The sequence below is a fragment of the Balaenoptera physalus genome (genome assembly GCF_965194825.1).
Source record: "Balaenoptera physalus genome assembly, chromosome: 1".
Lineage (NCBI taxonomy): Eukaryota > Metazoa > Chordata > Mammalia > Artiodactyla > Balaenopteridae > Balaenoptera > Balaenoptera physalus.
Window position 1 is genome coordinate 173,626,404 of NC_138882.1, and position 15,624 is coordinate 173,642,027.

The window sequence follows — 15,624 nt, forward strand, 5'->3', positions numbered from 1 at the left end:
GCCAGTATCTAGGTCCATACAGATAATTATGTAGATGACCTCAGCTGCCCAAGGCATTATTAAGTGGTTATAGTGTATATACATATGCTCCTTCTTCCCTTGAGCCACTCTATCAACTTCTTCCTAAATGGGGTGATACAGAAACCACAGCTGAGGTCCTGCATGAAATCTGTCACATTGTTTCCAGGAAAAGACAAGTTATATCTTTATCTTCATCCTAATTTATACAAGAAATTTATTAAAAGGAAAAAATGGGCAAAAGAAGAAAAAAACTTCCAGAGAGCAGCCATTATCTGTAAATACTTCCTTCTGAAATGTACATAACACACATAATTGATAACCTAACACCAACATTATGGATATAGTAGGTTTAAATATACTATTGAAGAAATGGTGGTTATCTTTCTGTGAAGGGATGTTTTCCTTTCCCCTTTCTTGTATTTTCCAGATTTATCATCATGAGCATGTATCACTTTGATAACTGGAAAAAAAAAAAGTGTCCCTATAGTCCAGGAACAGAAGAAAATTTCTATTACCACATTATGTAGTGGATTATAAGTCCCATTACACAATTCAATTTGGCCCAGTTTAATACAGGCTACAATTTTGTTTTTCTTCTAGTCCTACCCTTGCTCATATCCCCAACATGAACTGGACATCTTTTTCTTTGTTCTCCTCATGAGTAAGGAGACAAAGTCATCTCTGTTTCTCCATAGGTTGACTTCAAAGGGTAGGTAACATTAATCTTCAAATCACTTCCAAGTTTGAAATCTCCTGATTTCAAGAAATATTCAGAAACTAGTGTCTTTTTTTCTAGACCACTTCTGTCTGCCTGGGCCATATAGCTATCCTCTCATTTCAAGTCTTTTCTAACTGATTTGTTTCTGCTCTATTATTGTACTCCTTTCAGTCTCTTGCTTCAATTCCTCCAAGTAACTCAAATCACTTCATTTTTTGGTATCTTTTTTGCTTAATACCTGTGCTACTTCTAAGCACTAATACATTGGGATAATGTAAAAATAAATTAAAATTTCATGAGTCAACCTAATGTTCAACCTGATGTCAGGTTCAACCTGATTACTAATTAGATGTATAGAAGTAGGTTTTTATAAACACATTTTTCTCAATAATTAAAAAGCAACATCTATAATACCATCCTTAGTAAATGGAAGAGGGCTGTATTTCTTCACTTGGTCTTGATATACATGTGCAAAAACCGCTAGGTGCCTACCCTAGATGTCTCTCTCTTTTTCTTATTAACAAAATCCCCAAAAATTAAGGGCAGAATGTGCCCAACTAAAAGGCTACATTTCCCAGCTCTCCTTACAGATAGAGGCAGCCAGTAGGATATAAATGGAAGTCATTGCCCTTTGGCCTTCTACCCTTCTTCCTGCTGCCTTCTTGCCTAGAACACAGATGGCTGGCTAGGGTATAAGTAATCATCTTATGACCTTCAGAATAGAAGCCATATGTTAAGGCTGGTAGAGCATAAATTTAGAAGACTAGGTCCCTCACTTCATGGGTCCAAGAAAGTTTTTTTTTTTTTTAATATACACATAGGTTTTACTCTCTAAAATAGATCTATGACTTACACATTCACACTAAAAAGCATCCCGTTATACCATATCTAAAACCTGATTATGGACACTTACCACAGAAAGGCAAAACAATTTTTCATTTAAGAGTCTGGTTCTAAATCAGACAAACATGAGTCTGAACCTGTTCAGCCAACTTGCTACCTATGTGGCTTCTTGGACACATAACATCTCTAAGCCACCGTTTCTTTATTAAACTGTAGATAGTCATGCATTATTCTGACTATTAAATACTAGTTCTTAGTACCATACCTGGCATTATCTTGTAAGGCTGAACATGTATGCTCTATGACCCAGCAATTCTAAGCATCTACCTTAGAGAAACTTTGAGGTGCTCAAACACAGCTACACATCCAACACACACACGAATACAAGAGGATAGGTAGACGAATGTTCACTGCAGCATTGCAATGTCTATCATCAGGAAAATGAACACATTGATTGTGCGGTAGTTACACAATGGAATATTATACCGTGGTAAAAGTGAATCAACTACAATCACATGCAGTGACATAAATGAATTTCTTAGAAACAATGTAGAGGGAAAAAAGCAAATAGCAGAAGAATTCAAAATACACCATTTACATAAAGCTCAAAACAAGCAAAACTAATGTTATATTTTTAAGGATATATACAGTAAAATTATTCTTTTTGATTAATGTAAAATATAAAATACATAGCAGCAGTTATCTCTAAGGGGAAGGCAGGGGAATGCATGGGGAGAGGAATAGTACTGGTAATGTTCTAGCTCTTAAGTTGGATAGTAGGTTCACAGGCATTCCTTTTATTATTATACTCCCTAAATCACATTTTATGTTTCATATATTCTTTTAATGTATCAAATGTCACATGATAAGCACATAAAAATAGTGTGAAAGGATACTAAGTGCTGATTTAAATCATTAAAAAAAGACATCCCATTCTTGCTCCACTCAAATAGTTGCTGTTTCAGAGTTTCAATAACTAATTTTCACCACTTAGCACAAGTAAACATAGTACCGTCCTTCCCAGCTTTCAAAGAACTGTTGATTTGCTTTGCTTTCTCTCAAAAGTACGTGTCAAATTTCTCTAGAAGAAACAAAATTTCCACATTATCTGAGACATACAAAATACAATTTCTACAGTATGAATAGTATAAAAGCTAAGATGTGACAATCTCCACAAGTATGTTTTATAAGGAATCAGGGGAATGTTTAAAGAGAACATGAAAAAAACACATTTGTAATTATTAAATAACTTCAACTTGTAGCAAACCAAAATGCCTTCTACTCAGTATACTAAAATAATTTAAACAATTTAGTTAGTTAACCAGAATACGAAATATCCTAAAATTAAATATTAAGATCTCCAACTTATTCTGTGGAATCTAAAATTAACTGTGGGCTTCCCTGGCGGCGCAGCGGTTGAGAGTCTGTCTGCCAATGCAGGGGACACGGGTTCAAGCCCTGGTCTGGGAAGATCCCACATGCCGCGGAGCAACCAGGCCCGTGAGCCACAACTACTGAGCCTGCGCGTCTGGAGCCTGTGCTCCGCAACAAGAGAGGCCGCAATAGTGAGAGGCCCGCGCACCGCGATGAAGAGTGGCCCCCGCTCGCCGCAACTAGAGAAAGCCCTCGCACAGAAATGAAGACCCAACACAGCCATAAATAAATTAAAAAAAAAAAAAAAGTATTTGCAAGGCAACTAAAAATAAAACACTTTAAAAAAATTAACTGTATTTTTAACAGCATCTAAACACTGGAAGAGTCCCTAGTTGCATCTTACAAAAACAAAGCCATTCATCCTCCAGGGATTAAGAGGCCTATTTAAGATTCATAATTAAGCAAAGAATTTAAAGTTACACTCATCCATTAATTTGGCCTCCCCTTTTACACATATCCGCAGCTGCTCTGTGCCCACTCCTGAATAATCATGCATCCTCCCTTGTCTCACTTTTTGTTGTTCCACCTCACTCTGCATATTCTCTCCATACCCAGGATCTTTCCTTTCAGCCATGATGTAGGCTTCTCCACCTCTCTCCTTTTGTGTGGGTTTACTTCACTGCACATTAAAAACATAAAACAGGGCTTCCCTGGTGGCGCAGTGGTTAAGAATCTGCCTGCCAATGCAGGGGACACAGGTTCGAGCCCTGGTCCGGGAAAATCCCACATGCCGCAGAGCAACTAAGCCCACACGCCACAACTACTGAGCCTGCGCTCTGGAGCCCGCGAGCCACAACTACTGAGCCACGTGCCACAGCTGCTGAAGCCCGCGCACCTGGAGTCTGCACTCCGCAACAAGAGAAGCCACCACAATGAGAAGCCTGTGCACCACAATGAAGAGTGGCCCCACTTGCCGCAACTAGAGAAAGCCTGCGTGCAGCAATGAAGACCCAACGCAGCCATAAATAAATAAATAAATTTATTTTAAAAAAACATAAAACACCTGAAGTATTCACTAACACTCGGTTTGCCCTTATAAATGTCTTTAATATGTCAAGAGCACAGATGAGGCCAGTGAACCCTTGGAGAGCCCTTTGAGATTTGAACCAGCTAGCCATCTTCTTCATTACTTGATTTTTTTTTTTTTTAATTGAATGCAAACTAAGACCACTTGACTGTTACTGAAATGAATAGCCCAGTTTGCTTTTTTTTTTTTTTTTTTTTAAAGAAATTCACGTTCTTTTATTTATTTATTTATGACTGTGTTGAGTCTTCATTTCTGTGCGAGGGCTTTCTCTAGTTGCGGCAAGTGGGGACCACTCTTCATCGCGGTGCGCGGGCCTCTCACCACTGCGGCCTCTCTTGTTGCGGAGCACAGGCTCCAGACGCGCAGGCTCAGTAATTGTGGCTCACGGGCCCAGTTGCTCCATGGCATGTGGGATCTTCCCAGACCAGGGCTCGAACCCGTGTCCCCTGCATTGGCAGGCAGATTCTCAACCACTGCACCACCAGGGAAGCCCCATTACTTGATTTTTATTGATCAAAGTTATATGCTGAATACTGGGGAGAGGTGGGAGTACAGGCATGAAACAAAACACAGTTGCTACCATAATGAAATGAAAAGTGGAGTCGCTACTGCAAGTGAAAGTCTAATCAAGTATTATTCAAGCTGCAATTGCTTATAGATTACACAAATCCCAAAATTTCATCTGGTGGAAATCAACAGACCAAAATAAAAAGTGGGTTCTAAAATATCAAATATCCAAAATTTTCACAACATGCCCAGTTACACAAAATTGCTTATCGTCCACATTTTTACAAGTTCCAATCCAACTGTCTATGGATAGGTAAGATAGAAGAGACATTCCTGTTTTGAATAAGAAGTTGAAATAGATAAACTTCAAGGTTTAAATTTCAATCATAAAAATATTATTTCTATTAGTAAAAAAGCAACAAACATTTACTAAAAATGTTTACTAAACATTATCAAAAACCCAAATCAGTGTCAGCACCATTTTTATTCTTACATTCATTCAAAATATCTATTTGAGAAACAGAAACTCAACTTCTTTAAAGACAGATTTTCCATACATCATACCATGTCCATTCCTCTGTCACAGTTGGGTCATTCTGACTGAGTCACAAGTATCAATATAATGGCAGCCTGAGGCCATCTTGCAAAACAAGATTATATTTATCAGCTCTACCACAACATCTCTGGCAAACCTTGACTAATTTTAGATGTCAATCTAATTCAGCCAACCCAACAAGATTTGTATCACTGAAAGCAAATTTATTTTCTAATTTTGCTACCAAATCTATTAAGGAACCCTACTAAAACAGACAATAATTAATATGGGTAACATTCAGCTGTTAACAGATAGTATTCTTTTTTAAAAAAAAAAAAAAAAACCAAAGGTTTTTGGGTTGTTGGTTTTTTTTTTGGCTGCATTGGGTCTTTGTTGCTGCACACAGGCTTTCTCTAGTTGCAGCCAGCGGAAGCTACTCTTCGTTGCAGTCTGCGTGCTTCTCATTGTGGTGGCTTCTCTTGTTGCGGAGCACAGGCTCTAGACACTTCAGTAGTTGTGGCTCGCGGGCTCTACAGCACAGGCTTAGTAGTTGTGGCGCATGGGCTTAGCTGCTTCACGGCATGTGGGATCTTCCCAGGCCAGGGCTCGAACCCGTGTCCCCTGCACTGGCAGGCAGATTCTTAACCACTGCGCCACCAGGGAAGCCCAATTGATAGTATTCTAATGATAACCTCATAATGCACATCAATACAATAACTATAGCTCATTTTTTAACTTAAAGAAAAACAGAACATTAAATACCTATACCTAATACATTCCACTGGTCCACAACACCTTTCTTCCTTTAGAGTTATGAAACTCCCTTTTGTCCTTTAGAGTGCTGCTATGTTACAATGTAAAAGACACCTTCTTCCATCTATTCTCATTTACAATATTTTGGGTTGGAGAAATAGCTCCTTTAAAAACCATCAGTTTAAAAACTGCCTACAAGTAGTCATTATCATAAACAAACATTAACTAAATTCATATTATGTAACAGGTATACCCTTAAAGATGTATACACCATCTTTATCAATATGAAGAAAATGAAGGAGGAGAGGGGGAGGGGGAAAAGGAGGGGGAGGGAGAAGGAGAAGAAAGAGAAGAAGGAGAAGATGACTTATGTCCCAGATGCAGTTCTCCTCAGGAACACATATTATACAAAGAATTGTCTCCATGTGATTATCATCTGATAACTAACCAAGTAACAATAGGGATTGCATGGACATAAAGCCAATTACAACATAATCAGAGACAATTTAGTTCATATCATCACTACTAAGAACTATTTTTATTACCCCAAAATTTATAGATTTATAAATAGAATTATATTCTGGTTCTACAAATTCATTTTGAAATCTTGATTTTCTTCCTTAGAATCAAGTGAACTGTTATCTTCAAAAGCTTTTACCAAGCTAACATCAGACTTTCTTCGTTTGTTCCATTGACCAGGGTTGAAAGCTATACTCTTAGCATGTAAGTAGGGAAGGAATTCCTCTTTTCTCTTTTCTTCCAATAAACTGAGTCTCCTATTATTATTCTTATTATAATTTAAAGAACAAAGTAAGACTTCCCAATGAAATCATTACGAGAGGGGTTGCGGGGATGAAATCCAAAAAGCTCCATATTATCTCAACAAATGAAAATATAAAAGGCCAGAGAGAAATACCATCAAAATGTTCATAGTGTTACCAATGTTTGATAAGATTATGGGTAATTTTTAGTTTTGTATATTGCCCAAATTTTCTAAAACTCCACAGTTATTACTTTCAAAATTTAGAATGATAAGGCATTTTAAGTCATTTATTTGTATGGATCTTTTGCAGAAAACTATCTCTGCTGATAAATTAATACCACAGCTTAAAAATAAATGAATAAACAAGCTATTGATACTTCAGGTCCCAGAAGATAAGTAATTAGCTGAAATGTAAAGGTAATTAGATAAAATGTAGGGTTATTTACCAAGGAGTGACAGTGCTGTTAACTCTATTTTTGCATAAACATATTGATTTCCCTGATACAAACTATAGTAACAATAAACAGAAGTATATAACTTCAAAAAAAAAACTCCACGGCTTAGGTAACTTTTGACAAGTATCTCTTCTAACTCAATACAGACTCATTAAAAAAGTTTTTCCTCCAAAGAACACTCATCTAATAAAACCTGCCTATAACCACCTTCAACTCATTCTTCCTCATCATTTGTCTCCACAATAAAAGTTATTATAATCTGGTATTCTATCAAATACTATGAAATATTTCTAAAAGCCAAAGTCACCATCTAGTGATTTTCTTATGTGCTTTTCATATCCCATACCTCTGGGTAATGGGTAATTCATTAAGACCTTCAGATATGAAAAGTCCCCAGTAAGAAAAGTAAATGTCATGCTTTCATTTTCTTATCAAGCAACACATTGAATATCCAAATACATATTTCTTGGCATATCACATGTCAGACAGTTGTAAACATTTTCTTTTAGTTACACAACATACAACCAATCTCTGGATATTTTGGTTTCCCTACTTAGGACTAGAATAACTCATCTCATAATTAAACATAATTGGAACCAGACTAGAACAGTTTCCCCAACAAACTTGACTCCCAAAAAAAACACTAATCTTTGAACCAACCAAACATAACGTCAAAACTGGTTATTTCAATTATTTCACAAGAAATATTTTGCTCTCTGATTTCAGGTGATATATTTTAATGTTAGTTACCTAAGTTTCATTAGGGCATTTCCAAGAATTATTCTGAAAGTAATGTCCAAAACAGGAAAGAACAGTTTAAATTCAAGATTTAAGCTCTCCACCCAATTTAACATTTCTTTAAGAACTATGGTAGTTTGGCTACAAAGATAGCCACAAACTCTTCCTATCAAGTATTAGAGTCACAATATAAGGCCCAGTCTTCCCAGCAAGCCTCCAGATGATGAACCACCCCAGTTGAGGCATCAGACATGAACCTAAGGCCATCTTGTATCCTCTAGCTCCAGCCCAGCCACTGGTACTTACACCACATGAAGTAGAGACAAGCAGCCCTAGCCCATACCACATGGAACAGAAATGAACCATTTTCACAAAGCCCTGCCCAAAACCCTGGTCCAGAGAATCATGAACAATAAAATAGTTATTATTTGAACTCACTAAGCTTTGAGGTGATTAACGTGTAGCAATAGATAACCTGATACTAGGCCTTCTGAATTAAAAATATAAGAAAAAATCAAGGTCTTAAAAGCACTTACAGGGTTTCCCTGGTGGTGCAGTGGTTAAGAATCCGCCTGCCAATGCAGGGGACATGGGTTCGAGCCCTGGTCCAGGAAGATCCCACATGCCGTGGAGCAACTAAGCCCATGTGCTACGACTGCTGAGCCTGTGCTCTAGAATCTGTGAGCCACAACTACTGAGCCCGCGTGCTGCAACTACTGAAGCCCGTGCACCTGGAGCCTGTGATCCACAACAAGAAAAGCTACCACAATGAGAAGCCCGTGCACCGCAATGAAGAGTAGCCCCCACTCGCTGCAACTAGAGAAAGCCCATGCACAGCAACGAAGACCCAATGCAGCCAAAAATTTTTTTTTAATTTTTTTCTTTGAAAAGATAAACAAAATTGATAAGCCTTTGGCTAGGCTGACAAAGTAAAAAAGAGAGAAAACTCAAATTACAGAAATCAGGAGTGAAAGAGGGGACATTACAACCAACTTTACGGGGGGGTGGGGAAGGGTTATATGGGAACACTATAAACAAGTGAACAACTCTATGCCAACAAATCAGATAATCTAAATAAAATGGAATATTCCTGAAAACAAACTACCGAGAAATAGAAAATCTGAATAGATCTATAATAAATAAAGAGATTAAGTTAGTATTCAAAAACCTTCCCACCAAAGAGGTTCACATGCCTTCACTTGTGAGTTCTACCAAATGTTTAAAAAAGAATTGACACCAACCCTTCACAAACTCTTCCCAAAAAAATCTAAGAGAAGAATCATTTCCTAACTTATTCTATGAGTCCAGTATTACTCTGATAGCAAAACCAGACAGACTTCACAAGAAAAAAAAGAAGAAAACTACAGGATCATATCCCTTATAAATATAGACACAAAAATCCTCAACAAAATACTAGCAAACCAAATCTGGTAACATATACACCATTACAAAGTGAAATTTATCCCAGGAATGTAAGGTTGGATCAGCCTTGCAAGTCAATCAATGTAATACACCATATCAATAAAATAAAAGACAAATTCTTCATGATCATCTCAATGGATGCAGAAAAAGCATCTGACAAAACCCAACACCCTTTCATGATAAAAAAAAAAAAAAAAACACTCAACAGACAAGAAATAGATAGAAACTTCCTCAATCTGATGAAGAGTATGAAAAACCTCCAGCTAACATCAGTACATCCCATACATAAGGAGAAAGCTTTCTCCCTAATATCAGGAACAAAATGAGGATGTCTGCTCTTACCACTTCTATTTGACACTGTACTGAAGGTTCTAGCCAGGGTAATTAAGCAAGAAGAAGAAATAAAAAACATACAGATGAGAAAGGGAGAAGTAAAATTACCTCAATTTACAGATGACATAATCTTGTACATAGAAAATTCTATGGAATTCACACACACACATACACAAAACCTACTACAACTAATAAGCAAGTTCAGCAAGGTTGCAGGATACAAGATCAACATTCAAAAATCAATTGTATTTCTGCTGTACAGCAGAGATTGGCACAACATTGTAAATCAACTATACTTCAGTTTTTAAAAATAGTAAAAAAAAAAATCAATTATATTTCTATACATTAGCAGTAAACAATCCAAAAATGAAATTAGGAAAACAATTCCATTTATAAGAGCATCAAAATGAATAAAATACTTAGGAATGAATTTAACCAAAAAATAATAATAAGACTTGTACAAAAAACTACAACATATCAATGAAAAAATTAAAGATCTATTGGGCTGGCCCAAAAGTTCATTCAGGTTTTTCCATAACATCTTATGGAATAACAGAATAGCATCCCATGTTCATGGATTGGAAGACTTAATAGTGTTAAGATGGCGATATTCCCCAAATTGATCTACAAATTCAATGCAGTCACTATCAAAATCCCAACTGCCTTTTTTTGTAGAAATGATCCTAAAGTTCATATGGAAATGCAAGGAATAACCAGAACAGCCAGAACAATCTTGAAAAATAAGACCACAGTTGGAGGACTCACACTTACTGATTTCAAAGCTTACTACAAAGCTATAGTAATCAAAACACTGTGGTACTGGCATAAGGATAGACATGTAGATCAATGGAACAGAATTGAGAGTCCAAAAACAAAACCATACATTTATGCCCAGCTGGTTTTCAACAGGGTGCCAAGACAATTCAATGCAGGAAGCAAATGCATTTCTGGGACAACTGGATAGACACATGCAAGAGATGAATTTGGGCCCTTGCCTCAGACCCTATAAAAAATTAACTCAAGATGGATCAAATATATGAATGTAAGAGCTAAAACAATAAAACTCTTAGAAGAAAACGTAAGTGTAAATATTCATACTCTTGGATTAGGCAATGATTTCTTAGATAGGACATGAAGAGCATGAGCAACCAAAAAATTTTGAGAAACTGGACTTCATCAAAATCTATAATGTTTGTGCTTCCAAGGACATCATCAAGAAAGAGAAACAATAACCCCAGAAGGGGAGAAAATACTTGCAAATCATATATTTGATGAGAGTTTAGTCTTAAGAATATATAAAGAACTCTTACAGCTCAACAGTAAAAAGACAAATAACTCAATTTAAAAATAGTCAAAGGAGGGGCTTCCCTGCTGGCGCAGTGGTTAAGAATCCACCTGTCAGTGCAGGGGACATGGGTTCGAGCCCTGGTCCGGGCAGATACCACATGCCACAGAGAAACTAAGCCCGTGCGCCACAATTACTGAGCTTGCGCTCTAGAACCTGCAAGCCACAACTACTGAGCCCGCATGCCACAACTACTGAAGCCCACGTGCCTAGAGCCCGTGCTCTGCAACAAGAGAAGCCACCGCAATGAGAAGCCCGTGCACCGCAACAAAGAGCAGCCCCCACTCGCTGCAACTAGAGAAAGCCCATGCACAGCAACAAAGACCCAATGCAACCAAAAATAAATAATTAATTAATTAATTTTAAAAAATAGTCAAAGGACTTGAGTAGACATTTCACCAGAGAGGATATACAGATAGTCAATAAATACTCAACACTCAATACTCAATAGAATACTCAACATCATTAGTCATGAGGGAACTGCAACTCAAAACTACAATAAGATACCATTTCACACTCACTAGAATAGCTTTAATTTTTTTTTAACAAAAGGAAAAATAACAAGTGTTGGTGAAGGTGTTGAGAAGTCAGTAACCTCATACAGTGCTGGTAGAAATATAAAATGGTACACATAGTTTTCCACTATGGAAAACAGTGTGGCAATTCCTCAAAAAGTTAAACACAGAATTATCATATGACCCAGCAATTCCATTCCTAGGTATATACACAAGAGAATTGAAAACAGATATTCAAACAAAAACTTGAAAAAAAAAAAAAAAAAAAACTTGTACATCAATGTTCATAGCAGCATTATTCATAACAGTCCAAAAGTACAAACAATACAGTATCCATCAACTAATGAATGGATAAACAAAATGTGGTACACCCATATGGTGGAATATTATTCATCAATAAAAAGGGTAAAAATAAAAAAGATGCTGACACATGTTACCACATGGGTGAATTTTGAAAACATTATGCTAAGTAAAAGAAGCCTAACACAAATGACCACATATTATAGGATTCCATTTACATGAAATGTCCATAATATGCAAATCTACAGAAGTATATTGGTTGCCAAAGTCCAGGGGGAGGGAGAAACAGGGAGTGACTGCTAATGTGTAAGAGGTTTCTTATTAGGGTAATGAAAATGTTCTGGAATTAAATAATAATGATGGTAAATATATGAAAACCCACTGAATTGCACATTTTTAAATGGTAAATTTTATGGTATATAAATTATATCTCAAATTTTTTAAAAGGGATATTGGGGGAGTATTTGCATATGAGGAAAAGAATGCTGTACAAAGTGAGAGAAAGCCAAGGATCAAATTCTGTCTCTGCCATGAATTGGTCAAGTCACTCACTCCATATTTTGGGGCCAGATTTCCTTATCTCTAAATGAGAAGATGGGCCAAATGATTTCTGGAGTCTCTTCTGTATTTGATTTCTAATTTTGACTATTAATTACCAAGTACAATAAACATGCAAGTCTAATAATTCAAAAATCCAAAGCACACAAAGATAAGAATAAGGAAAGTGGGAATTACACTTGGAATGTTAGAGAAGAAAGGGCAAATCGGGCTTCTCTGGTGGCGCAGTGGTTGAAAATCTGCCTGCCAATGCAGGGGACATGGGTTCGAGCCCTGGTCTGGGAAGATCCCACATGCCACAGAGCAACTAGGCCCATGAGCCACAACTACTGAGCCTGAGCGTCTGGAGCCTGTGCCCTGCAACAAGAGAGGCCGCGACAGTGAAAGGCCCGCACACCGCGATGAAGAGTGGCCCCCTTGCCACAACTAGAGAAAGCCCTCGCACAGAAACAAAGACCCAACACAGCCAAAAATAAATAAATAAATTAATTAATTAAAAAAAAAAAAAAAGAAAGGGAAAATCATGCCAAGGTCAGAACAGCACAAGAAGGAAATGAGAGATAAACCCTTAAACAAATGAGAAAAGTAAATTAGGTGAGGCCAAGAAAGCTAAGCTAAAGATAGTGTTTGATCAGATCAGCAGTAGAGAGCTATAATAACTCTTAAGGAGATAAATCGCCTACTCAATGGAAGTTCTATTTAAGGAAGATAAATATGGCAGGATGAACTGGAAAGGAAAAAGAGCAAGTGCAAGAAGATCAACTAGGTAGTTAGTTAATGCACAGGTCTTGGTTTCTAATACCATTCTCCTATAAAAGGAACAGGGTTCCTGAGAGAAATAACTGATTCCAGGACTGGGACAGTAATTATACAAAATAAGCATGGAGCATCCTGTAGTGCCAGAAAGTAAGAAAGTGTTAAAACACACACACACACACACACACACACACACACACACACGTACACTGATGAGGGTATGTCTAAGGAACCTAGAGGCCAATTAAAAGAGCTCCCAATGGCCAAAGCTGGAACAATTTGAACAACAAAATAAAGTAGCATTGAATTATAATCTAAAATATATATAAATACCCATAAATAAATGGTTGAATAAATAAATGGAGAACAGATAAATCCCTGGTGCAGAATTCCAAATAACTGAGGTAGATACTTTGCCCCCAGGGAAGTGGAGCATAACGCCCCACTCCTTAAGTGAGGGCTGTGCATAGTGACTTCCTTTCAAAGAGTACAGTATGGAAAAGAAGGGGGAAAAAGAGAAATTTTACAGTGGAGAAAGACGACAAACTACCTCAAGTCAAGAGCAAGGTCAATATCAACAGTGATAAATCATATTGATAGTATGTACCCTTGTCAGGATATAATGAGAATAGCACTTTACCTTTGTGGTTTCCTCCCAAAACCCTGTTATCCAAATCATGGGAAAAACATCTAACAAATCCCATTTTAGGTACATTCTACAAAATAGCTGACCAGTAATCCTCAGAACAGTCAAGACCATCAAAAATAAGGAAAGCTGGAGAAACTGCCACAACCAAGAGAAGCCTAAGGAGACACTGCTCCTAAAGGTAATGTGTATCCTGGATGAGATCCTAGAACAGAAAGAAGGACATAGAAAAAACTGAGGAAATCTGAATGTATAAAGTATGGACTTGGGAATTCCCTGGCGGTCCAGTGGTTAGGACTCTGTGCTCTCACTGCCAAGGGCCCGGGTTCAATCCCTGTTCAGGGAACTAAGATCCCACAAGCCTCTCAGCATGGCCAAAAATAAAAAATAAATAAAAATTTGCTTTAAAAAAAAAAAGTATGGACTTTAATAATAATGTATCAATATGGTTAAATAATTTTAACATACGTACCATACTAACATAAGATATTAATACTAGGGGAAACTGGGTGTGGGGTATACAGGAACAATCTGTACAATCTTCGCAGTAATCTTATAAATCTAAAACTGTTCCAAAATAGGAACTTCCCTGGTGGCACAGTGGTTAAGAATCCGCCTGCCAATGCAGAGGACACAGGTTTGATCCCTGGTCCAGGAAGATCCCACATGCTTCGGAGCAACAAAGCCCGTGCACCACAACTACTGAGCCTGCACTCTAGAGCCTGTGAGCCACAACTACTGAAGCCCATACGCCTAGAGCCCATGGTCCACAACAAGAGAAGCCACCACAATGAGAAGCCCGTGCACCACAACGAAGAGTAGCTCCCGCTTGAGGCAACTAGAGAAAGCCTACGCGCAGCAACGAAGACCCAATGCAGCCAAAAAATAAATAAATAAAATTTAAAATAAAATAAAATAAAACTTTCAAAATAAAAGTTTACATATAAAAAAAGGTTAACACAATTTAGCCTTGGTCTGAGTTAGTGCTTTGTCAGCAAGAATGCAAATGAAAGGACAAATCCAAGACATATTGAAATGAAAGACATGGGCTTCCCTGGTGGTGCAGTGGTTAAGAATCCGCCTGCCAATGCAGGAGACACAGGTTCGAGCCCTGGTCGGGGAAGATCCCACATGCCGCGGAGCAACTAAGCCTGTGCGCCACAACTACTGAGCCTGTGCTCTGGAGCCTACGAGCCACAGCTGCTGGGCCCGTGTGCCACAACTACTGAAGCCCGTGTGCCCTAGAGCCCGTGCTCCGTAACAAGAGAAGCCACCACAATGAGAGGTCCGCGCACCACAACCCTCAACTAAAGAAAGCCCACGCATAGCAACGAGGACCCAACACAACCAAATATAAAATAAATAAATAAAAAATAAATAAAATAAAATAAAATGAAAGACATAAGAGAACTTGATGACAAAGAGAATATGATGGGTGAAGGATATAAAGAAGAAAAATATTAAACCACGGTTTCAAATCTGGGGAAGGGAAAATTACTGTTGCTAGTATAAAAAAACAACAACAAAAAAACAATGAAACAGCAAGGACAGGACTGGAAAAATGAGGCTGGCCTTAGAAATGCCTGCTGAATATCTCCCTTACCCATTCCTCCCTTAAACATATTCCTCATCGTACATTTAACCTGTACTGGTCAATGGCAGCACCATTTACTTCCTCATTCATCCATTCACACAGTATGGCAGGCAGTAAACTGGTCACTAAGTATTTGAAAATCAGTAACACAGATATGGTTCTTGCCTTCAGAGTCTTATAGTCTAGCAGGGAAGGTAGAAATTAAACAAGAAATTACAAAGGTACTGAGTATTACAGAGAAGTGCAGAACACTAAGGTTACGTAACAAGCAAACCTAATCATAAGCCCTGTCCTACAAACAAAAAACCTGGGTGTCGGCCTTGCTTCACACAGTCAATGCATCTTCAAATGAAATTTAACC

General features: G+C 37.7%; 1 protein-coding gene across 32 annotated transcripts in view; it reads right to left on the reverse strand.

The window, feature by feature from the left end:
- Positions 1-15,624, reverse strand: part of EPB41 (erythrocyte membrane protein band 4.1) — a 203,104-nt gene that overhangs the window by 152,395 nt on the left and 35,085 nt on the right. The window lies entirely within an intron of this gene.